General features: G+C 32.9%; 1 protein-coding gene across 3 annotated transcripts in view; it reads right to left on the bottom strand.

Annotated features, from left to right (window-relative positions):
* Nucleotides 1–26,014, bottom strand: part of LOC145269518 (uncharacterized) — a 101,584-nt gene that overhangs the window by 20,001 nt on the left and 55,569 nt on the right. Inside the window, exon 1 of one of the 3 annotated variants that reach the window (XM_080125273.1) lies at nt 15,591–15,716. The exons of 1 other annotated variant lie outside the window; for it this stretch is intronic. The gene's annotated coding sequence lies outside the window, so the exon portion shown is untranslated. Of the gene's footprint in view, nt 1–4,100; nt 5,325–15,590; nt 15,717–26,014 lie in introns of those variants that run through there. One more of the 3 variants, XM_080125271.1, reaches the window with a different exon arrangement.

Below are 26,014 nucleotides of genomic sequence, written 5' to 3'. Positions count from 1 at the left end.
AAGATGATCATCCTATAAGAAAACCGAAAAAAAAACTAAGAGGGAATTAATTAAAATGAATGTTTAAAAGAACATGCAAATTATCTAGATCTTTTGCTAGTGAAGGCAATTCACATTGTTTAATCTATCTATCTATACAAATATATATAAATTCGTTTTTCTTTTGCGTGTATTGATATTCATATTAAAAACACACTTTTCTATTTATTTAAAAAGAAAATACAATTTTCTTATATATGGGTTGTGGAATTGCATTCACTAGCAAAAGATCTAGCTAATTTGCATATTCTTTTAAACATTCATTTTAATTATTAGTTTTTTAGGTTAACTATAACGTGTAATTATATTCATGCAGATATTCTACATGATTTATACTTGCATAATATTTGCATAAAAAGTTTACAGTAAACACAAAATTATTTCCATATATATTTATCAACATACGCACACATAAAAATATGTCAACACAAATAACATGATTCATAATTTCTTTCTATTGTTAAATAAATGTCATATACTAAACTTTTAAAATCGTCTTCACCTTAATGCTGTTTCTGACAACCTTTTTATTTTTAAGTTTGGGGTTGGGAAACATTTATCTATGCTCACATCACGACTGTGATATCAAGCATTGGTGAATGTCGACCAAGCCCCCTGGCCCTACACCTCACTTTGCGATTGTTCTTCCTTATGAATTTTTCTTTGCGAAAACTTATGGAGAATGCTCTGTTTTACGGTTGTTGTAAAAATGGAATGGACATTAAAATTAGGTTCCGTTTTGATCGTTTTTTTTTTTTAATTATTATTGTGCCCCCAAAGTGTCGAATGTGAACGTTGAGTTGGACGTAATGTAAAAATGTACCGAATTTAAAACGGAAGAAAATTTAAATTTCCGTTCAATTTTTACAACAACCGTAAAACAGAGTGTTCTCCGCAAGTTTTACCTTTTCTTTAATAAATTATTTCAGTTTGAATTACAATTTCTTTTCGTTCTCCCTTATAAATTTTTACACCATAGCGGACGCATGACAACGTTGTGCTGATTTTTTTTTACACAGTGATCACCACTTATCAAGGCCCGGAAGCCACTCAGGGATAAGGGTTATTGCAAGTACATTACGTTAGTGTGGAGATTTGATGAAGTGTTTACTTAAGGGGGCGGTTCATTAGGAATTTGTTAACATTGGACTTGAAGACATCCAAGTTTTAGTCCGGTAGGAAGCAGGCAGATGGAATAGAGTTCCACAGGCGTGCAGTTCTAAGAAAGAAGCTTTGTTCATGGAATTCGCGCTTTGATTTAGGCACAGATATAGAGTGGGGGAAATTTTTCACAGTGGATTAAGCAAGACAGGTTTTTTTCGTGATTGACCGCAAAGCTCGTTCAGGTAGCAGTGTCAGAAATCGCCATTAAAAATTTGTGGTAAACACTGGAATATTTAGACTTACTGTCTTTTAAAGCTTATAATTTCTTGAAAAATGTAATTCAAACTCTAATTTTTTTTTAAATTAAAGGATCAAAGACCAAAAAGTTAAAAAATATAACAGGTTTAATAGCAAATTATGCATTATTATTTTTTTTTTAAATTGGGTTTTCTTTAAAAAAGGTTTAAAGAAAATCAATGAAATTTTACTTCGATTATAAAAAATGTATATAAATTCCAAAAAAATCACTTACCTATAAAAAATACTATTCAATGAATACTTCTATTGTTCATTGTTAAGAATTTATCCATATTTATACTTATATTCCATGTCCTTTTTAAATAAAATACTTTTTTAAACAAAGATTACAAGAAACGCAAACTCAGATTTTTTTCACCGTTCAAATAAAGGGAGACAAATATCTGATGTTCTTCGCGTTTATCTTCCGGTGGCTTTTAAGGGCAATAATTAATGTCTCTTTCTATTGCGTGCTGTAAACCAAAATTAGTATGTTTGGGCCTCCTTAGTTGAAAAATGAACACATTCACTTATAAGTTTTTGCCGTTAAACAAAAACAAAAAACACTCTGCCGATTAAAAATTTTTTTTTAATTCTCTTAATGAAATACATGAGTTTTTGATTAATATATTTTAATACTTCTTTATGGAGTGAATTTTTTTTTAAAATATCTAAAAAAAGAAAACATTGAATGAAATAGAAAAAAATTGTCGTAAGCGTCTAATATTTACTTGACAATCTAAGCATAACATAAACTTCCACTTAAAAAAAAAAAAATCAACGTAGTTTAAAAAAAAAAAGGTTTTCACTTTGGATTTTACAGGTAAATTTCCAAGAAAACACTTTTTTTGTTATTTTAAATTTGAATATTTTATTTATTGATCTTTTATCTTCAATTTGTGATATATAAAACTTTGATACATTAATTAATTATTTAAATTTAAATAGACATTTCAAAATGCGGGGGGTAAAAACGTTTGTTTAAAATATTATATTCAGTTTATTGAAAAGAGCATAAAATTTTACATTGACCCTGAAAATATTGTAAAAATTTAATCAATAGAAAAATTTTGATAGATTTTTAAAGTTTAAAAATTGAAAAAAAAAAATTAACTCGTAAAATTCAACTGATTTCATTACGTAAAAAAAAAAAAAAATGACTGCATCAAGGCGCACCGGCACTTTGTAAACACTGTTTTAAAATAAAAAAAAAAAATATTTCTATTATTTTTTAAACAACTTTAATAGTTTATTTTGGAAGTATATTCCATATAGAAAATAACTCACTTTAAAAGGAGAAATTACGAGTTGTTTATATTTTATTCGCAGTTTCGTGTTATGGGTGTCAAAAATTCGGTAACATCCATTGAAAGCGTATTGTGGTTATATGAGAAAATAAAGCTCTGTACGCATTATAAATGTTTCTTTTCTGTGTCTTATTTTATACAATAGTATATTAGGTGTCATTTCGAGTCAAAAGTTTATTTACTGCATCCATCTGAACTAGAGAAAATCATGATTAAAATGTGTCTCGTCTAAATAACTAACGATGAATATCTAATATGGCCGACCAGACGACGGCGACGGGTGATCAAAAAGTCAGATCGAGTGTACCGGAACCGAAATAAGATTGACAACTTCTAAACAAAAATGAGTACCTTTTATTTTCTTGAAAAAAAAAAAAAAACTTACTCGACAAGAACACGACTGTTTTTGCTTTAATAATTATTTTTTATTCAAACGTAACAAATAAATAAAAATTTCAATTTGGCTTGAACTTTGCGGTTTTCGGATTATTTTTTATTTTTATTGTTTTTTTAGACGGATTTAACTAACAAACAAAACAAAACCAATTTTAGTGCTTATGCACTTATGTTACCGTTATTTTTTACGGTTTAAGTGCCTTCTCAAATGTTTGAAGTGTTTCTAATGTTTTTACCTATAACTATAATCTCTGGCAACCCCACCCCCCAAAAGAAAATCCACCAAGAAAATAAAACATAAAATAATCCGAAAAGCGCAAAGTTCAAGCAAAAAAAAAAAAAAAGGCCAGTTGTCAATTTGGTCTTATTTTGGTTTCCGGTACACTCGATCTGACTTTTTGATCACCCGTCTCCGTCTGATCGGCCATATTATCGTTAGTTATTTAGACGAGACACGTTTAGATCATGGTTTTCTCTAGTTCAGATGGATGCAGTAAATAAACTTTTAACTCGAAATGACACCTAATGTACTATTGTATAATGTAAGACACAGAAAAGAAACATTTATAATGCGTACACAGCTTTATTTTCTCATATAACCACCGTACACACTCAATGGATTTTACCCCTAAATTCCTCCCCAAATTCTGATACACCTATCGTTCAGGTCTGCCAAGTACTGTTTTTGCTGTTTGTTGCTTAACTAAATTGGTACTTTATGCACTCATTGTTCCGCGTTGAAATAATATTATAATTTAGAATGCCATTCTTAACACGCGGAGGGAGAGTATTTCGTCAAGACCTTCGTAAGGATGTGGGTTTCTAACTATTCGGCATTTTCACCTGACAATTTAATTTTTAAAAAAATCTCTCCTATTTCACGATTTATCTTCCCTGTTTGACATGTCGCCTTTCTTTGAGCAAGCAATATATATATTTTAATAAATATTTACTTACCTTATAATTTTTCTCGCGATTAAAAAAACACACACAATTAATTCAAAACACGAAGGACGCAAATAGAAGAAAGAAATTACTCTAACCGGTGTTGAAGGAAGAAATGTCCTTGTTAAAATAAAGGCGAAGAGGTCATCGAATCGATTTACACCGGGTTTTTTTTTTTTTTTTTTACTTTTTTTTTTTTCTCTTTTTACTTGTTTGCTTTCCTGCGAGAACGAAATGTGACACAAGGTCGTTTTTAATGTAGGGTAATAATCCAGCTTCCCAAAACGGGGCACTCTGGCAGTAGGCAAAGATACAAATCGCCATGGTATGGAAAGGTTTTTCCCTATATTGACTAAGGATTCTCTAGTTCTCTCCCACAGCAAAGATACCACCGTCGGAAAGTGGGATTGAGAAGTCAGCCCCCCGCCCCTAGCAGAGGCATTCCACAGTGAGGGCGCCTCAGGCGATTAGCAATAAACTAACGCCTTCCCAAAGAGAGAAGACAAAGCCTGGGACGATGGACCTCCTAGAACCGCACAGAACTAAAACACCCACCGCAAAATCATCAGAGTCCAGGACATTACAGGAATTAACTCCACTCCCTAAAGTCTAATCTCTAGGTACGGGCAAAATGAATGCCGGTGCACAAAATGTACAAACATTTTGACCCTTCCCTTTACTTTAAAATTCACCAAAAATCAGGAAATAACCAATTTTAATGAAATTTTCAGTATTTATCAAATAATGGTCACGGAATATAATGAACTAATTATTTTTATTTGAATCTGTAAGAAATTATTCCATCATAGTACAAGCCCTAACTGCCATTGTATCAATCGATTTGATTGGTCGAATGCCTTTGGCGCCAATTTCTTTTTCCTCCTCAGATTTTTCAGTTCGTTCCAAACCAGCGGAGAAGGAAGGACTCATTTTCATTATGTCTTCTAATAAGGAGACTTTGGCGCTAACATTAATGCCTTTTTTACTTCAGATCTCAGTCGTGGATGAAGTATAGAACATTTGTAAAACATTAGGAATTAGGTTTACTTATTAAGACAGAATGTCTACAACCGCATTACGAAGTTTTTTTATTATTATGAATCTTACATCTTTGGTTGCAGCCTGTTTGCGTTTGGGAAACATGATGAGGTCCAATGGAACATGGCTAATTTCATCCTTTTATCGTAGCCCCGCTGTCGATATGCAAACGATGGCGGGATCTACTCAAACAGAATAATGGCGCACAGTAAGTGTGTGCTTTACAACTGTAAAACCAAGGTGTACTAGCAGAATACCTGGCGTCGCCTGGGATCGGATAAGATAGGTTGATATATGTACTAGCAAAATATCCGTCGTCGCCCGGGATTGGATGACATAGGTGGATGTTTCCTAGCAGAATACCCGGCATTGCCCAGGATTGGATAAGATAGGTGAAATGTTTCCTAGCAGAATACCTGGCGTCGCCTGGGATCGGATAAGATAGGTTGATATATGTACTAGCAAAATATCCGTCGTCGCCCGGGATTGGATGACATAGGTGGATGTTTCCTAGCAGAATACCCGGCATTGCCCAGGATTGGATAAGATAGGTGAAATGTTTCCTAGCAGAATACCTGGCGTCGCCTGGGATCGGATAAGATAGGTTGATATATGTACTAGCAAAATATCCGTCGTCGCCCGGGATTGGATGACATAGGTGGATGTTTCCTAGCAGAATACCCGGCATTGCCCAGGATTGGATAAGATAGGTGAAATGTTTCCTAGCAGAATACCTGGCGTCGCCTGGGATCGGATAAGATAGGTTGATATATGTACTAGCAAAATATCCGTCGTCGCCCGGGATTGGATGACATAGGTGGATGTTTCCTAGCAGAATACCCGGCATTGCCCAGGATTGGATAAGATAGGTGAAATGTTTCCTAGCAGAATACCTGGCGTCGCCTGGGATCGGATAAGATAGGTTGATATATGTACTAGCAAAATATCCGTCGTCGCCTGGGATTGGATGACATAGGTGGAGGGGTCATATCATAGCCTGCCGTTGACATGCAAATGATGGCGGGATCTAATCAAACAGAATAAGAGTGTGCAGACGATACGTTGGATTTGAAGACATCCAAGTTGTAGTCAGGTGGGAAACAGGCAGACGGAACAGAGTTCCACTGGCGTGCTGTTCTAAGAAAGAAGCTGTGTTCATGGAATCTACGTTTTGATTTAGGCACAGATAGAGAGGGGGGGAAATTTGTGACAGTGGCTTCAGCTAGACGGGTGTTTTTCGTGAAAGATTGGCGAGGGGGAACCAGAGATTGGAGCTCAGACGAGCACTTGCCATGGAAATAACGGTAAAACAAAGACAGGCTCGCAACATCTCTTCTGTGGGAGAGAGGTTGCCGGGAAGAGAAAAGGGCATCCCCCACTAAGCCTTGAAGTCTATTTTGTACTCTGTCAAGGTAGGATAGGCTATTTTTAGCAGCTCCTGCCCAGATATGGCAGCAGTATTCCATCCTTGGACGTACTTGGCTTTTATATAGATAGAGAATTGCATAAATAGTGAGATATCTTCTGGAGCGGTAAAAGGAACCCACCATCTTTCCAGCAACCCTGGCAACAGACTTGATGTACGTGTTCCATTTCAGATCAGGAATAAAGGTCAATCCCAGAAGCTTGTCAAAACATTGAGCTTCTCCTAGGCGAGAGCCATCCATTACAATTGATGTCAGATGGGGATCAGAGCATTGATGGTGTAAAGATAGGAGCTTGGTTTTAGATGCATTAAAGGTAACCAGCCACGTCTTCCCCCACTGAACTACACGCTCGAGATCAGAGGAGATGCTTGTTATCACTTTTACTGGGGAATACTAGAGCCGAGATGTATTTCTTATGTATTTTTGGTCGATTTTCAATGATTTAAACATTAAATTAAGACAAAATTCTAACATTCCAACAATTGAAATTTCACATGTATGCGGACCTGCCAGATTTTGCCTATTTTACAGTGTTTATGTTTAGATGCTTGTGATCACGTTTACTGAATTGACAACTTTTTTGAATCGATGTGTACAGTAACACAATCCCAAGAGAATATACAGGGTGTTTCAAAAATCTTGGGAACATAAAGATTTTTAATAACTCAAAAACTATTAGGAGTTAAAAAATGAAATTGGTACCGTTGGAAAGGTTAAAGTTTCAAGTTTTGTGGGGAATCTTCAAAGTTGCTCAATATGAGCACCATTCGTCACACGGCAGACATCTAGTCGATAGTCCATTTCCTGCCAAACGCGTTCCAGCATCTTGACGTCAATGGTTCCCACAACTGCCATTATTCGAGCCTTTAGTTCGTCAATATCTCTTGGAAGGGGCGGCACATAGACTTGTTGCTTGACAAAGCCCCAAAGGAAAAAGTCACACTCAGTACCCCATATGCGAGTGCTATGCTTGTTAACTTTGCCATTCAGATAGAAGGTCGCCTCATCGCTAAAAACAAGCCGGTCATCAAAGCCGTTATCTTCCAACTTCTCTTGCATTGCAATGCAAAAGTCACGGCGAAGTGGCTTATCAGTGTCCTTCAACTTTTGGACCAACTTGAGCTTGTAAGGTACCATTTGCAGTCGTTTCCTTAAGACACGCCAGACAGTTGCTGGAGCAAGCTGAAGTTCCCTGCTGGCTCTTCTCACTGATTTACGGGGGCTCTGCTGAAAGGCTTCCGGACTTGCTCAACTGCATCTTCTGAAGTTGAAGGGCGACCTGTTCGCTTACTTGGGCACAAACACCCATCTTTCACAAATTTAGCATGCCATCTGACAATGGGTTTCCTTTCAGGGACTTCTTTTTTAAATTTCCTGCGAAATGCACGCTGAACACATGTCCACGATTCAGTCTTTGCAAATTGGAGGATGCAAAACGCCTTGTCTTGTTTAGAGAACGCCATTACTGCACATGGAAAGATAAGACGAAAATCATTAGTATGACCAAAAACTTGATTAAGCAAGCTTTAAAATGACACCAGTTTCATTTTTCTACCTGGAATAGTTCATGAGATATACGCATTTGTAATGTTCCCAAGACTTTTGAAACACCCTGTATTAATGCATTAAAATTATATTTTGATACATTTTTTATTTAATAAATGCTTTGGTTTTCATATATTTTTTTTTGTGTGTTTAATTTCGTCATTATATATTTTTGTGTTATTGTAAACACCTGTTCATATTTGAGGTTCAGATAATGGCTGCTAGATTGCAGTTCGCTTTCGAAGAACAGGGGTCGATAACTCGTCTCTGATACTAATATGTAACTGATATACAGAAGTGCCTTTTTCATATAAAAAACAAAATTTTATTAAAAAAACGAAATAATTTAATTTTTAAACGTAAAAGTCAATTTGGTATACCTTTTTGGTATATTTTTTACATCAGTCTATCTAACCATTCTCATTGGAAATGTCAACTTTTATTGGTTTTAGAGTATGCATAAACACCCCAACCTCCCCATGTTAAGAATGGCTTTCGGAATGGTTACCACAAACTACCCATGGTAAGAACAGCTTTCGGAATAGACCCTCCCCAACCTCCTCATGTTAAGAACGGCTTTCGGAACACCCCCATCCTATTCAGCATACCCGAAAACCTTTAAAAGTTGACATGTTGAATGTGAACGTTGAGTTGGACGTAATGTAAAAATGCACCGAATTTAAAACGGAACGTAATTTAAATTTCCGTTCCATTTTTACCACAACCGTAAAACAGAGCATTCTTCGCAAGTTTTACCCTTTTTTATTTATTTTTTTTTTTAAACTAAAACTACAATAGTAGTTGTTCTACTCGATGCATGTTTGTAATTTTGGGATCTATTAATATTTTCGACATTGTTGTTTTATCGTTGTTTTTGCTTAAAACGACATCTAAAAAAAAAAAAAAAAAAACATCTGTAGACTCCATCTTAACAAACACCAAAACTCAAAAAGATTAAAAAAAAAAAAAGATTTAAAAAAAAGCGCACAATCTCCACTTCGGGTTTGTATTGTAGATTCGAAAATGTTGTCAAAAAAAAAAAAAAAATATATAACAAATAAATGTTTTCAAACGCAAGATAAGTTACTTTCTACCTAACTGGATAAGCTTTTTGGCTCTCTTGAAAATTAGGAAGATAAAAAAGGAACAGCAGTCGTTTGACACCGGTTGAAAGAATGCAATTTGATTGGATAGAGAAATATTGACGTCATTACTATGAAATATTGATAAAATTTAAAAATGCAAATTGTTGAAAAAGAATTGGAAAAGAATTTTATAACTAAGTATTTAATAATTAATAGTATTTTTTAGAATTAAATTTTTTAAGTTAAGATAGAATTTAAGAATTGAAATTATTGTAAAAGAATTTAATAAGTATTTAATAATAATATAAAAATAATTAATGTAGAAGCATTTTTAAAAGAGTTAAAGTCATTTAAGTAACAATTCGATCGCTAATTTATCGTGAACTATTTTACTTTTATTTTTAATTAAAAAAAAACTTTGCGTTAACAGTTTTCTTTTAATGGTTCCTCCCTGAAATGCGCAAAAAATGTTTTTTTCCCTTTTTTCATATTTATCTCATAGACCTTTATATATATATATATATATATATATATATATATATATATATATATATACTCGGGTTTTTTTATATTCAAAAGTAATGGACTAATGAATTCAACGAGGTTGTTAGATAGTGCTCAATAAAAAGAGCTGATAATACTTGTTTATTGTTATATAAACATGCTCACATCCCGCTGCTACAAATAGCCACTTGTTTCAATCAAACAACAGATATCATCAGGCAGCGACTTGACTATTCAAAAGTTCAATGAATAATCTTGATGATTATTCATTGAACTTTTGAATAGTCAAGTCGCTGCCTGATGATATCTGTTGTTTGATTGAAACAAGTGGCTATTTGTAGCAGTGGGATGTGAGCATGTTTATATAACAATAAACAAGTATATATATATATATATATATATATATATATGTGTGTGTGTGTGTGTATTTATTTCTAAAACAATCATTTATTTAAAAAGAAAATTGTTTTGTAATATTGTCAATTTCAATATCGTTTCTTTTTATCATTTCTAATTATTTAAAATCACGCTTAAAAAATTGTTTTAAAAAAATCTTGCATTAATAAAAATCATCTATTTAAAATAAATTCTGTTTTCTAATATTGCCAATCCATTTTTATTTATAAAATGACGTCATAATTTCTCTATCCAATCAAATTGCATTCTTTCAACCGGTGTAAGACGATTGCTGTTCCTTTTTTTTTTTTATCTTCCTAATTTCCATTTACTTAAAGTGCAAGAGGACCCTAAGGTCGCCCCCCGCCCCCTCTTGTGCTGATGCTTACCATTGGAAATCGGCACAGGGTCTAATAATGTGTTTTATATAAAAATAAATAATTTTTTTTATAAATTTTTTGTCTGTAAAATAATTTACGCCGCTGAAATACACATTTGCCAAATATTTAATCTTTATTTTTATAACTAGCGGGGGTACCCGGCGTTGCCCGAGTGTTTGTTTCCGGGACGGGGGGGGGGGGAGTTTTAAAAAATGTTATGGTAGGTAAGTAGGAAGGATCAAACCCGGAGTCATGAGTAAAATAGGAAAATAAAGTGTGAAAAAAAAACAAAAAAAAAAAACATCTTCAACGTTAACAGTTCGGCCACCAAGAAAAGTCCATTCCAGTTGTTTAGGAAAAAAAACAAAAAAAAACGACTACGGAAGGTCGGCGCGAACGTGAAAATATAATGTGAATTGTCCAGCACGCTAACCACTACGCCACAGAGCACTGCAGTTTAGTTTAGTGATTTTAAATAACTTCACATGAAAGAACTACGAAGCCAAACCGGTGTTCTCTTCTCAACTGTTCCTTGTGAACGATCCCCAAACGGTGTTAAGTGGTGGCAGGGGGAGGAGGAATTTATTAGAGAGAAAATATTTTACCACTTCCATTGATCTTAACCGATTTTGGCCGTGACTTCTCAGCAGAAAAAGTATAGAAATCTAAGATTATCGAGGAATTTGAGAAATAATAAGCCTATAACACACCTCAGATATTGTTCTGCCGTTTGTGCATATTATATTTGCATGAAATATCTTGATTTTTAATCCTATTAATGTCAAAATCAGACGGGAAAAAATGAGTTCATTTTATTTATATAGAGATATAAATGATATTTTTGAAAGGAGATTTTTAAGCAATAAAACTCTAGGGACTTTAATCGACTATAACCAAATTTTTTGTTAAATGTTTTTTTTTTAATATAAATTTTACATGAAATGATTTCCCAATTTTATCAATATTTCATAGTAATGACGTCAATATTTCTCTATCCAATCAAATTGCATTCTTTCAACCGGTGTCAAACGACTCCTGTTCCTTTTTATCTTCCTAGTTTCCATTTACTTAAAGTACAAGAGGGCCAACTTTTTAGTGTTTTTATTTAATGTAACATGTTTATTCAGCTCGAAAAACATACAGTGTTTACCGATGTATTGGAAAATTTAAAATGGAGCCCGACTCTCTCTTTAACACTGTAAGTTTGAGAAAGGGTGTTATAAATAATAAACTAGAAACAATACTGTTAAAAAAACCCACCGAATATATGTCAACCTATGTCACGGTAACATATATTGAGCGAATTTCTAACAGTATTTTGTCTAGTTTTTTTTTGGTTTGTATTACTGTACACATAGATTCGAAAAAGTTGTCAAAAAACAAATATATAACAAATAAATGTTATCAAAGGCAAGATAAGTTACTTTTCTACCAAACTGGATATAATTTTCGTGTTTTTATTCAATTTAACATGTTTATTCAGCTCGAAAAGAATACAGTGTTTACCGATGTATTGGAAAATTCAAGATGGCGGCCGATTCTCTCTTTAACACGGTAAGTTCGGGAAAAGGTGTTATAAATAATAAACTAGACAAAATACTATTAAAAACCACTGAATATATGTCAAGTTATGTCACGGTAACGAATTTAGGAAAACTCGTCCCGGGAAAACTCGTCTCCGGAAAACTCGTCTCGGGAAAACTCGTCCCCTTTCGCTAGGTAGGAAAACTGGTCCCTTATTGAATAAATATCGATTGAAAACACATTTTATGATCGTTCTTGAAGGAGATATTGCTTTTTAAAATAGACTATAACCCCTCCCCCATAATATTTAAAAAAAAATATTTTTATTTGTTTAATGTTTTTTTGTTTTGTTTTTTTTTAAAAATAAAATCGATTGTCCGTTTTCTACCTAACTGGCTACGTTCTTAGTGGTTTCACTTATTTTAAAGCGTTTATTATGTTCATACAAAGTTAATTACAATTTTTTTGGTTCTTATTTTAACGATGTTTTTTGGGGTCATAAAAACAATAATAAAAAACAAAACAAAAAAATTAAAAACTGGGAGCGTTACTTTTTTGTTTTGGTTTTTTAATTATGATAGTTTTTTGTTGTTATGTTTTTGTTTTCTCTCATACCAAATGCACTCATGCGTTATTTAAAATAATAATTCTATCAATTATCCACATTTATTGTCGCCCTGTCAAATTTTGCAAAAATTAACTAATAAATTAAAAGCGAAATATTTTTTTGCTGCGAGAGTTGCCATCTGCTAACAATCTCTCGTTAACTCATTTTTTAATTTTTTAAATTTTGACTTCAAAATTCTAAAATCAATCATTCAGAGAAAAAGTAATCACTAAATAAATTTATTAATCAATTTTATTGAAAACTCCGCTATCGTTTATCAAGAATCTTTTTAATTTCATTTTTTGTTGGTTGTTTTTCGTAGGGAGATATAATTTTAACCCCCCCTCTCTAAATTATATTTTTAAAAATATTAAAATTTGGGTTTGTATTACTGTACACATAGATTCGAAAAAGTAGTTAAAAAAACAAATATATAACAAATAAATGTTATCAAAGGCAAGATAAGTTGGGTTACCCGATAAATTACTTTTCTACCAAACTGGATATAATTCTCGTGGTTTTATTCAATTTAACATGTTTATTCAGCTCGAAAAACATGCAGTGTTTACCGATGTATTGGAAAATTCAAAATGGCGGCCGACTCTCTCTTAAACACGGTAAGTTCGGGAAAAGGTGTTATAAATAATAAACTAGACAAAATACTGTTAGAAATTCGCTCAATATATATTACCGTGACATAGGTTGACATATATTCGGTGTTTTTTTTTTTATATAGTATTTTGTCTAGTTTATTATTTATAACACCTTTTCCCGAACTTACCGTGTTAAAGAGAGAGTCGGCCGCCATTTAGAATTGTCCAATACATCGGTAAAAACTGTATGTTTTTCGAGCTGAATAAACATGTTACATTGAATAAAAACACAAAAAATATATCCAGTTTGGTAGGAAAGTAACTTATCTTGCCTTTGATAACATTTACTTGTTATATATTTGTTTTTTTGACAACTTTTTCGAATCTATGTGTCCAGTAATACAAACCCTAAAATTTATTATTTTCTTTTTAAAACCAAATCTCCCTCAGTAATTTCTTTAATTTTCTATTTTTTAGCGATTATCAAGACTCTTAAGATGTGATATACCGGACATTATTTCTCGTTCTCACGTAACACTCGACATGTTTTTTTGTTTGTTTTCCGTGTTTTTTTTTTTTTACCGAATAAACGATTCCAAATAAATTAAACAACACACAACATAGTCGGCGAAGTAGAAAAATCGATTTTACCCTTTTATAACAACAGTAAATAAGTAAATTCTTTTTATATTAGTATTAAAAATATGCGGTCTCGTTTTTGAACATAATAAACGCTTTAAAATAAGTGAAACCACTAAGAACGTAACCAGTTAGGTAGAAAACGGACACTTAGAAAATCGATTTTATTTAAAAAAAAAAAAAAAAAAAACATTAAACAAGTAAAAATATTTTTTTAAAAATATTATGGGGGGGGGCTATAGTCTATTTAAAAAAAAAAAAAAACAATATCTCCTTCAAGAACGATCATAAAATATGTTTTCAATCGATATTTATTCAATAAGGGACCAGTTTTCCTACCTAGCGAAAGGGGACGAGTTTTCCCGAGACGAGTTTTCCGGAGACGAGTTTTCCCGGGACGAGTTTTCCCGGCACCCACGGTAACATATATTGAGCGAATTTCTAACAGTATTTTGTCTAGTTTATTATTTATTACACCTTTTTCCAAACTTACCGTGTTAAAGAGAAAATCGGCCGCCATCTTGAATTTTCCAATACATCGCTAAACACTGTATGCTTTTCGAGCTGAATGTTAAATTGAATAAAAACACGAAAATTATATCCAGTTTGGTAGAAAAGTAACTTATCTTGCCTTTGATAACATTTATTTGTTATATATTTGTTTTTTGACAACTTTTTCGAATCTATGTGTACAGTAATACAACCCCGTTTTTTTTTTTTTATTATTTAAAACACCTTTTCCCAAACTTACCGTGTCAAAGAGAGAGAGTCGGCCGCCATTTTAAATTTTCCACTACATCGGTAAGCAAAGCAAAGCACTGTATTTTTTTCGAGCTGAATAAACATGTTACATATTGAATAAAAACATTAAAAACTTATCCAGTTAGGTAGAAAACTAACTTATCTTACCTTTGATAACATTTATTTGTTATATATTTATTTTTTGACAACTTTTTCGCATTTATGTGTACAGTAAAACAAGGGGAATGAATTTACTTCATCACCGCTAAGAAAACAATACGAAACTAACAGGAAAAAAAAAAGAAGAAGACGCAAACATTTTGAAGTTAACATCTTACGTGTAGCCATTTTTTTTATTGTTGTTTTCTTTGTACACAGCATTAATAAAGAGAATTTTTTAAAGTTTAATTTTTGGAGACATTTTTTTTTTTTTCTCGAAAAGTTTAACTTGAAATATTTTTTCTCGTACACCGGTTTCAAAGTTTCCTGTTTCCGAAAAATGTCACGTTTATTATTTAAAACCACCATTAAGTTGGAGGTAAGTTAAGTATTATTTATTAAAATAACAGAATACAAAATCGAGTATTCTGTAATGAAGTCAAAATACCGAAAAAGTGGTAAACAAAAACAAATATATAACAACTAAATGTTACCAAAGGCAAGATAAATTACTCACTCTTTTACCTACCGAGATAAGTTCCTTTTGAAATGATTTTTTAAGGCGTTTACTTACTTTTAAACCAACCAATAAGTGCCCTCCCGCGTTCGAAAATATACTAATCTACCAATATTTTGTATAGTTTTCGATATTTAAGCAATTATCAAGACTCCTGAAATAACCGTCTATTGTCAGTAGGGACTGCCAAAATTCACCACAGGATTGCCCCACCCTATATGTAAAACGATGTAACTTTATTATAAATTAATATTATCAATATAACTTTTGTACCATTTAAAAGAAGGGCAAAATAAACCAGTAATCATTTTGGTATTTTTTTAGTTTACCGACCCCTCGGCATTTACCTTTAATTTGTCGACTTTTATAAGTTCTCGGGTACGCCGACAACGAATATCGCATTTATTTTCTGCGCAAACACGCAGTTATCCATATTTAAAGACATTCAGTATCCAACGTAATCACTGTTGTTTTTGCTAGTGGCCATCTTGTTTCGTATTTAAGAAGAAAAAAAAAAAAAAAAAAAAACAGCCAAACGGAGCTAAAAGAGCCAAAACATGGCCCCCAAACATTTGTCAAGACCGAAATGACCCCTCCACACCTCATCCTTCCGGATATTCTTCCTTTTGACGGATTGATTGCTGCTATTTCTTCTGATGAGTTAAGGGCATAATGGATTCAGTGGCACTGAATCCATTATGCCCTTATTATTATATCAATCAGTGAATCCAGGATTCACTGATTGATATAATAATTAAGTGATTGATTTTGCGCTACGAAACAGATACTGTCAAGAATTGTATAAGTCGACTGAATTAAAGGAATAAATTATAAGATGGTCAACATTATGAATTTTGGAATATAACTTTTTGTCATTTATTCTCCCCCCTCCCTCTCTCTCTCTCTCTCTCTCCATATATATATATATATATATATATATATATATATATATATATATATATATATATATATATATATATATATATTGAACAGATTTTCTTTTCTTTGTTTATACTGCAGACTGCCTGTGGAATTATATTATTATAATTATAGGTACAGGCAAAAATGGTGAATAACAATAGAGGGACATAGATTTGAAAGCCGATTTATCATAATTTTTTGTACGTTTCCGACTACTTTCTGATTGTATTTGAAAGATTAAGGACTAAACTTAATTTCCAAAGGAAAAAAAAATATTTGTATATGTGAAAAAAAAAAATGTTTTCACGGCACTGACGAACTGCAGACACTTGTGTCCCCATGATGTAGACACCCTCGACAAACCCGACAGGCAGCTAAATCCCACCCCCACACAGTAGAGATCCCTAGATGTAAAAGATCTTTCTACTCCAGTAGTTTCTTCCCCAGAACCGTTAGACTCTGGAATTCCATTCCAGGTCCCTGCTTCCCTAACTGTACTGACATGCAGAAGTTCAAGTGTAACGTGAACCGTCATCTTGCTGCCCAAATCCCAACATAGTGCCCCAGTAGTTGCTGCCCCTGATAGTAGCCCCCTACACCAAAGTGGCAATTTGCCTTGTTTGGGGTGAAAATGTAATTAAAAAAAAAAAAAAAAAAAACAGCTAAATTTTGAAGTTAAATAAATTCATTGTAAAAATCTTTTTATAGATAAATATTAGTTTCTGGGTCTATCGCAAAGATAAATAGTAAAGTAAAATCCTAAGATATTGAATTAAAAAGACACCTTGTTTGCACAAAAAAATAGCTGAATTAGCCCCCCCAACAGTGTGCTTTTGCCGTTCGCAAAAGCCCAACAATCCGTACTTTTGGAAATATGGAATATACGGAGGCCCAAACTCTGAGACAGTCGAAAATCTGTCTGAGAATGACGTCATGTAATTAAAAGGAAGGAAGGGTGCTGGGTTTCTTTTCTTCCCCCAGACGTGCATCTCTACATTTCTATTGTAAACGTATGTATAAATTTTACCATTTTTTTAATTTAATTATTTTTCTATGTTCCTATTTAAAAAATTTTTTTATTATTATTATTGGCCAATATTACATATAAATTATGTTACACCGAATGTTTCACATTCATGCGAGCAAAGAAATTATTAAAATCTTGCATGTAAAAATTATGCGAAATCTGTAATTTAAAAAAAAGTAGAAATATTTTTGCTATTATAAGATTATAATATATAAACAATGCTTAATTCAATGGTAATAGTGCTAGTTCAGGAAATTCAAAAGTTATGAAAAATGTTTTCACGGACAATTAACCAATTCAGCTAAATTTTGAAGTTAAATAAATTCTTTGTAAAAATCCTTTTATAGATAAATATTAGTTTTCTGGGTCTATTGCAAAGATTAATAATAAAGTAAAATCCTAAGATATTGAATTACATATAAAAAACACGTTTGTACAAAAAATAGCTTAATTAGCCTCCAAAATCAAGGGATTCTGCTCTTCGCAAAATCGCAACAAACGAAAGTTTTGTAAGCATCGATTATATGGAAGACCCAAATCTGAAACAGTCGAAAGGCTGTCTGAAAATGACGTCATGTAATTAAAAGGAGGTAGGGTGTGCTGGTTTTCTTTTTTTTTCCCCCAGACGTGTATCTATACACCCCTATCATTTTTACCACTTTTTAATTTAATTATTTTTCTATGTTCTTGTTTTTAAATTAAATTTTTTTTTTTTTTTTGCAAGATTATGTAAAAATTATGTTACGCAAAAAGTTTCACATTTATACAAGTCAAGAAAATATTAGAATCTTACATACAAAAATTATATGAAATCTGTAATTTAAAAAAAAAAGTAGACAAAATAATGGATTCATTATATTCCGTGATCATTATTTGATAACTATTGAAAATTTCATCCAAATTGGTTAATTTCCTGATTTTTTTTTTATTTTTAACTTAAGGAAGGGGTCAAAATATTCATACATTTTGAGCATCGGCATTCATACCTATATTATTATTATTGTTATTATTATTATTATTATTATTATTATTATTATTATTATTATTTATCCACATAAAATTATATATATATCTATTTTCACCATTTACTTCAACAGTGGTCAATACTTAAGTAGAGCTATGTGGTATGTTTAACTTCCATTCTATGCAAAAGCCTGACGAATCCTCACAATAATGAAACACAGACAGTTCTGTGTAGCTTAATTGCCATATGTATCTTTTTATAACTTACTATATATATATATATATATATATATATATATATTAAGTAATGTGATTGATAATTTAAAATTTAAAAATCAAATAATAATTTGATTTTTAAATTTTAAATTATCAATCACATTACTTAATATTGAATTAGCTCTAGGATATTTACCTATCGAGCTTATTATATATCTAAATTACAACGAGCACTTTCTCTTTCCTGTATTTTAATTAAACTAGTAATTTCACTGTTACATTGAAATACACTCAGCTCTTTAGACTATTGTTCTAATCTCCTTTACATTATATATATATATATATATTGTTTGTGAGATTAGACTTTATACCAAACGTGCCCGTATTTACTAGGCTCCCAACAAGAGCAAAGTTCCAAGGTATATTTTTAATGTAAGGAAAGTCCAGCTCCACTCTTTGACTGTGGAGATAGTGTTGAGACAGTCTTAGTGTTCACATTGTAGATATGAGATGTCGAGACATTGTGTATTTAAAGACATTTTAAAACACATGATATATAAGACATATAATCACTTTACCTTTTGGTAGAATTACAACACAAAGACAACATTTATAAAAACACATGATGGGTTTATTTCTTCTTCGACCGGTCGTGGTTTTCTTAGTTAAGAATTCAAAGTTTTACATTCTATGTTTCAAATGTGACCGTCTCGCTTCCAGACGTTCGACTCCCATCTCTTGACTCCAGACTGTCGTCTCTCGTCCTCAGGCTCTCTCTCAGACTCTGTCGCTTAACTCTAAAGTTTCTAACTATATCGAGAACTTCCCATTTTCCATGACGTCATACACATGTTAAAACATGTGTCTTCTTTCACGTGTTCTGGAAATGCGTGTCCAAAACTTTTTCGTTTGTTTACAAAAGGAATTTTAACCTATATTCCCAGTAACCTATATTTCCAATATGTTAAAAACATGTTTATTAAATTATCTTATAGTTGCATTCTTCAATTGAATTTCATAACAGAATTGACAATGCACATTCTTTTCTTAAAACTATTTTATCTCTAAGCAAAACAATTGTTTGTTTTTTACATTCAATTTGCTAATTCTCTCTCGTAATCTATTTCTAAACCTAAATTACGAGGTTCGAATTTCGTCTATTCTATTTCATTTTCATTTTAACTAAATCTCTCTATTTTTATACTTACATGAAAAGGGGACAGCCCTTATCATGTAACAAATGAAAAAGTTTATGAAAATGCAGAAATACCTAGGTTAAAGGATATTTAGATGAAGGCCTGCTTAATCCAGAAAAAAAATGATACAGTGAGCAAGAATCCATACAAAAACTTCAAATCTGGTTCGCTAAAAAAACAAAGTCCAAGAGGTCACAGGGTTTTCCATAAGGTAAGTGTTATGTTTGCAGGTTGAAACAAATAACGTATAAGGCAATACAAATGAAGACTCAACAACAAAGGTAGATCAATAAGAAGTGTATTAGGAAAAGTATATTTACAGTATATTTACATAATGGTTGTCAGGTAAGAGAGTCTTGGCTGGAGAACATATCTGCTCTCGGCTCGGCCTTCGGTGGCTTCTGGTTAACACACACTCAGACTAACCAAGTCTTGTTATTTATGTGTAATATTATCCACATATGTAAATGAGTGGGTGCCACCACAACAGTAAGTTAGAAGGGTTTTCTGGGTACAAGTTTGTCAGTCAAAAAATATACGTGGCCAAATGACAGATCAAAAGGCTGCGTCCTTCCTATGATCAGAATAAAATGAAATCTATCAAATTAAGACTAAAGCACTCAATCTACTTTTAGAGCAAATAAAATCAGTGTTAAAAACTATGATGTCAAGATGACCCAGACAGTTATAACCGTTAGGGAGGAGTTAAGAAACGTTTATCTGTAATGAAAGCAAAACCTGTGTGGATGGAAACTTATCAAGTAATATTAGAAACAACTTAAATGGCCTACTACACGAGAATGGTTAAGTTAGTTGGGATTGTAATTAAAGGGTTGGGATTAAAATATTGATTTTAAATTATTCAAGAAAAATGAAAGTTACAATTGTTTTTGTTTTTTTTTAATTTTCACCGCACCTGGATTTTCGTCTCATATTTTGCAGTTGCATTTTATGTGCTTAATAGAAAAATCATAGTTGATTTATATGTAATATTTTGCTAATGTATTTCCCCTGAAGAAAAGAAGGCATTCTCTGAAACTCTATGGAATAAGGAATTTCTAAATGTTCGTTGTATGTTCCTTGTTGAATAATGAATTGTTTGTAAATTCTAATTTACAGAGTTTTAAGGTTTCACAAAAATGTTTTTTTAATGTTCAACTATATACATAAAAATATTATTGAAGCCTAATATATATATATATATATATATATATATATATATATATATATATATATATATATATACGTTTTATTTTTTATTACCATATCTTTCTGTTAAGTTACATTATTGTTTCAGCTACTTGGCCGTTTTTTTTGGCCGTCTGTAGCATCCTCAGACTTTTACAGAAATGTTCGCTATTTTGGGATGAGAGAGCGAACATTTCTGTAAAAGTCTGAGGAAGCTAGAGTCGGCCAAAAAAACGGCCAAGTAGCTGAAACAATAATGTAACTTAACACGGTAATAAAAAATAAAACGCATATTTGCTCTACAACGGTATTGAGCACTTTCTTCAGTTTTTATTAATTACCATTTCCACTATATATATATATATATATATATATATATATATATATATATATGAGCAAACAGTTAATAAAACATGTTAAAAAAACACTTTGAAAAAGAGTTAAAAACATATTTAATCTGAAAAGGAAACACTTGATAAGTGGATAGTCCTTAATCCGCGGAGTTTCGAAGAAATACTTTTCTTCTCATCAGAGGGTAGGAATTAGCAAAATGCGGGATCAGATTTTGCATGCAAAAGTATTTAGTATTTGATGAAACAACAAGTAAGTCAAAGATCTTACTTGAAAACGAAAAAAGTGAAGCAGAGGAAATATAGTGAAGAAAAAGGTGATTACACATGAATGGAAAGTCTGGTGGAAGATAAATAATAAATAAATAAATATATATATATATATATATATATATATATATACCAGGGTAAAAGTATTTAAGAGTGATGACTAATAAATTTAATGAATTTATTAAGAATGCTCAATTAAAGAAAGAAAAGATATTTTTATTAATATAAACAAATTTACATGGTCGTGACACTAGACATGCTAATGTTTTGGACAAATTGTTGATTAAAACCAAAAGTCCCTGTGATGCGGCCTGGTTACTTTCCACAGAGAAAACCAGTCCTCAAATGAAGAAAAAAAATCATATATATATATATATATATATATATATATATATATATATATATATATATATAGTCATGCGCACACGGTACTGTTTCACTGTATCACAATTCATCAGTGCAGCTAGACAAGCGACTACCTCAAGCCAGGATTGAAACTTGACCACCTAAACGACAGTCAGCACCTCTAACCATTACACTATTCGGCTGCTGCTGCTTAGTGAATTTACAATGTTTCGACATTGTCCGAACGCCTGAGCTCAATTTGTTTACACAAAAAGCAGCACTTAATAATATGATCAACCCAAAATAGGAAGCATTTTATATATATATATATATATATATATATATATATATATATATATATATATATATATATATACGAGCAGTGGGTACCCGGCGATGCCCGGGTGTTTTGAGGTAAATCAAAACTCCGGGGGGGGGGGTAAAATAATAAAAAAAAAAAGTTTTGGTAGGTGAGTATGAGGATCGAACCTGAACCCTTGAGGCAAAGTTGGAAGTTAAAGTGTGGGAAAAAAAAAGTGCGACGTTAACCATTGGGCCACCGTGACATACAAGGGAGACATGTTTGAATTTATTTATTTAACTATTAAAAACAGGTGTCCACAATAAAAGTTTCGATTCGACCTAATTAAGAAGGTCAAATAGAAGTCACACAGTTAACTTTTGCTGTGAGGGGGCGTTTGGGTTAGGGTTAGGGTTAGTCAACTTTGGGTTTGTTTACCCAAATTTGTTTTTTTCCCCAACACAGGGAGGGGGAAACCAGCTCCCAATTGTCCAGATTGAATAGCAATTGTCTAATATACAAGATTGATCAAAGCTGATTGCTTCTGGATGTTTCCCGGTGCGATTGCCAGGAACGCTGTTAGCTTTGAATTAGTTTCGCTTTTTATACGAAAAAGCCTAATCAACATGCGAGAAGCCAAAATAGCAATAATTTTTTAAAAGTCAACGTAAATAAATCTATATGCTAGATGCATTCCCAAATCCTAGATAGTATTATCTACGGCCTATATAAACAGTTGTAAGGGATAGTAACGAACCCGGGACCGTGTGGGAGAAAAGCCTTTTCCAGACATACACGAAATAGTCACACACATTTTGCCTTTTATATATATATATATATATATATATATATATATATATATATATATATATATATATATATAAGATTATGGCACTAAGAAGGTTTGGAAGTTTAAATCAATGTTTAATACTATTTCAGAATATGCACTACAAAATAAAGACCTGATTCTTGTAGCATATTCGGTTCTTAATTCTTAATTTCTCCAACAAAAAAAAAGAAAAAATCTGTATGATTCTTCAAAAACAACCGATCAGAGATGCATCATGGATTAATATTTTTTTCTCTCTGCTGAACACTGCGATTCATGCAAAACAGACATTGAAGCACGTTTCCACACGGAAGAACTATAGAAAGCCATAGTCCTTCTGATGGTTCACAAAAGCAGCATGCATTCAAACGATCCGTCCACCACAAGTCAATTACAAATAAGCAAAAGTTTAGAGAAGCTAAAATTGACTGTAAGAGTGAAATAACCACAACTAATAGAAGGCTCACGGAAGTGATTTATCAAGTTGCAAAAAATGATTTCTAGAAAATTTATAATAGTGTGTAATAACAATTGTGTGAACAATTGTAATACAGCATAATCACGTTGACACACCAGTTCCTGCTGAATCACTGAAGTTAAGCAACGTTGAACCTGGTCAGTACTAAATGGGTGACCATTTGGGACTTCCAGGTGCTGTATGTGCTCTCTGCTTATCTCAGCATTGTTTCCAGTGGTCCTGGACTTCTCCTTGCCACTGGCCCCAAACAGTGTCTATTCAGGAGAGGTGTGGTTAAGGATTGCGCAACCCCTGCCTCACAATTACATGCGTAGCTGCCCCTACACAGGGTATCCTTTGTCTTTCGAGACTAACCAGAGGCATCGTGAACAATCAACAATTCTATCTAACAATCATGAGGTTACTTGCGTGGCAACTAAGATAACTCACCTGCTTGCCCAGTGGTTTGCGTCCAACTCCATCTTAGACCCCTTAAACCATTCCCCTCCCAAATTTCCCTTTGTGGACAGAAACCACACGAGTAGATCCAAAAATCCCCCCTTCTCTTGTCTGTGATATAAAACCCTAGACACCTGTGGGACTGATCTCATCCCTGCTACACTAATTAAGAAATGTTTTACTGAGCAAACCACTGTTGTTTCCAAACTCTTCTTCAAAGTCTTGCTTCCCTGATAGCTAGGGAATTGTCTCTGTTGTATCAGTATTCAATAATTCTGGCAAAAGAACTGGCCTGTTCAATTATCATATTAATCATATTAATCAGTTTCCTGCCCCTCTTCACTAAAATCTTTGAGTCTGTAATCAAGCAATCACTAGTCAGCCATCTTGTAAATACTAAGTTTTTTTCATCTGACCAACAGTATTGATTTAGGCAAGCCTGTTCTACTGCAAATATTTTAAGTGTTCTTTTTGATGAGAGCCCTGTAGCCCTTGATCCTAAGCTTTTGACAAGATCTGACATGAAGGGTTTCTAACAAAAATTAAACCCTATTGTATTTCTATACAAATACTCAACATAATCACATCCTTTCCAGAAAAGAGAAAAATTCAAGTTGTCTTCGACCACTGTAAGCTCAAACAACATGATATCAATAAAGGTGTTCCCCAAGGGTCGATCCTTGGATCTTTATTATTCCTGATATTCATAAATTACCTCCTCGATAAAATTTTCTCAGATGGGTATATTTGCTGATGATACTACACTCTATAATAAACATGAGAGAAAAATGAATGTGCACATATCTGGTGGGAATGGTAGAAACCGAAGAAAATGACCTTCAGTTGGTAGTGGAATGAGGCCATAAGTAGATGCTAATATTTAATGCTACTAAGACTAAACTGCTTTCCTTTTACAACTACAAAAAAACTTCTCATATACCAATTGCCATGAAAAAAACCACCCTACTTAAGAGAGCATATTTCAAACTCCTCGGCCTAACATTCATAGAAGACATTAATTGGAGCAAATGCATTAAGGATGTTACCAAGGTTGCTGCAAAGAAAGTTGGCTCCCTCTACCATGCTAGAAAATTATTCACTCTATCTTTTCACTGTCGCAATTTGCCCATGCATGAAGTATTGTTGACACATCTAGGTTGGAGCATCTATCACTAATCTTTCACTTTTTGACAGGATCCGAAAAAGAGTTATCGGTCAAGCTCCAACCCCTGTCCCATCACCACACTGTTGCATTCCTGTGCTTGTTTTACAAGTATTCTAATGGAATGTGCTCTGATGAACTCATAGCACTAGTGCCCCTTCGATGTAAATCCATCCATCCACAGCCCTTGAGCCCCTGGGGCAGGGGTCATAGACCATCTACAACTTTTTTGTAGATGCTTTTGTAGAGAGGAGTTCTTTTTACAGGGTGAGGGTGCTGGACCCACACCCAACCTTCCCAGAAGGTACATACAGCACCTAGCCTTCCCAAATGGTCACCCATCTGGTACTGGCCAGGCTGAACGTTGCTTAACTTCAGTGATTTGGTGAGAACCGGTGTGTCAACGTGATTGTGCCATACTTTCGATGTAAATACTTCCAACAAACTCCCACCCATATGCTGTTGAGGTTCCCAGGTGCTCAAAAGCTTTTTACTGTAATAGTTTCTTTCACTCACACTGCTAGACTTTGGAATTCCTTCCCTGTTTCCTGATTCCCTGACTGTACTAACGTGCAAAAGTTCAAATACAACGCAAACAGACATCTACTTGCTCAACTCCCCACACTTGTCTGTTAGACACAATCCGAAATAGTAGTCCTTTACACCACGTGGCATTATGCCTTGTTTGGTGGGAAAATGAGTAAACAAAAAACGTACACCTGACAAAACGAAAATATCATATTCCAAAAACCATGTAAATTGATCAAGTAGTTTTATTTTTATGAAGAAAATAATTTTCAAGCGATTAATGGAAATTTATATGTATTGCAATATAAATATCGCAAGTTTTGATTATTGTTGAGTCATCGCCCTTTGTTTATGAAAATTGTTTTAAAAATGGCAGACGAAACAGTTGCTCCTTGGTTACTTGTAGCAACTGATTTTTTCTTACTTTAAAATTAAACTACTAGACCAATTTATGTGATTTTGTGAATATGATATTTTTGTTTCATCCCGGGAACGTACGTAGAGGGTTTCCTTTATTTTTCTGGACAAGATCAACACGATTTTGATCACCAGTTTTTAG

This window comes from Euprymna scolopes, chromosome 45 (assembly GCF_053919585.1).
Source record: "Euprymna scolopes isolate OS-2025 chromosome 45, ASM5391958v1, whole genome shotgun sequence".
NCBI lineage: Eukaryota > Metazoa > Mollusca > Cephalopoda > Sepiida > Sepiolidae > Euprymna > Euprymna scolopes.
This window is presented reverse-complemented; position numbering and strand designations above follow the sequence as displayed.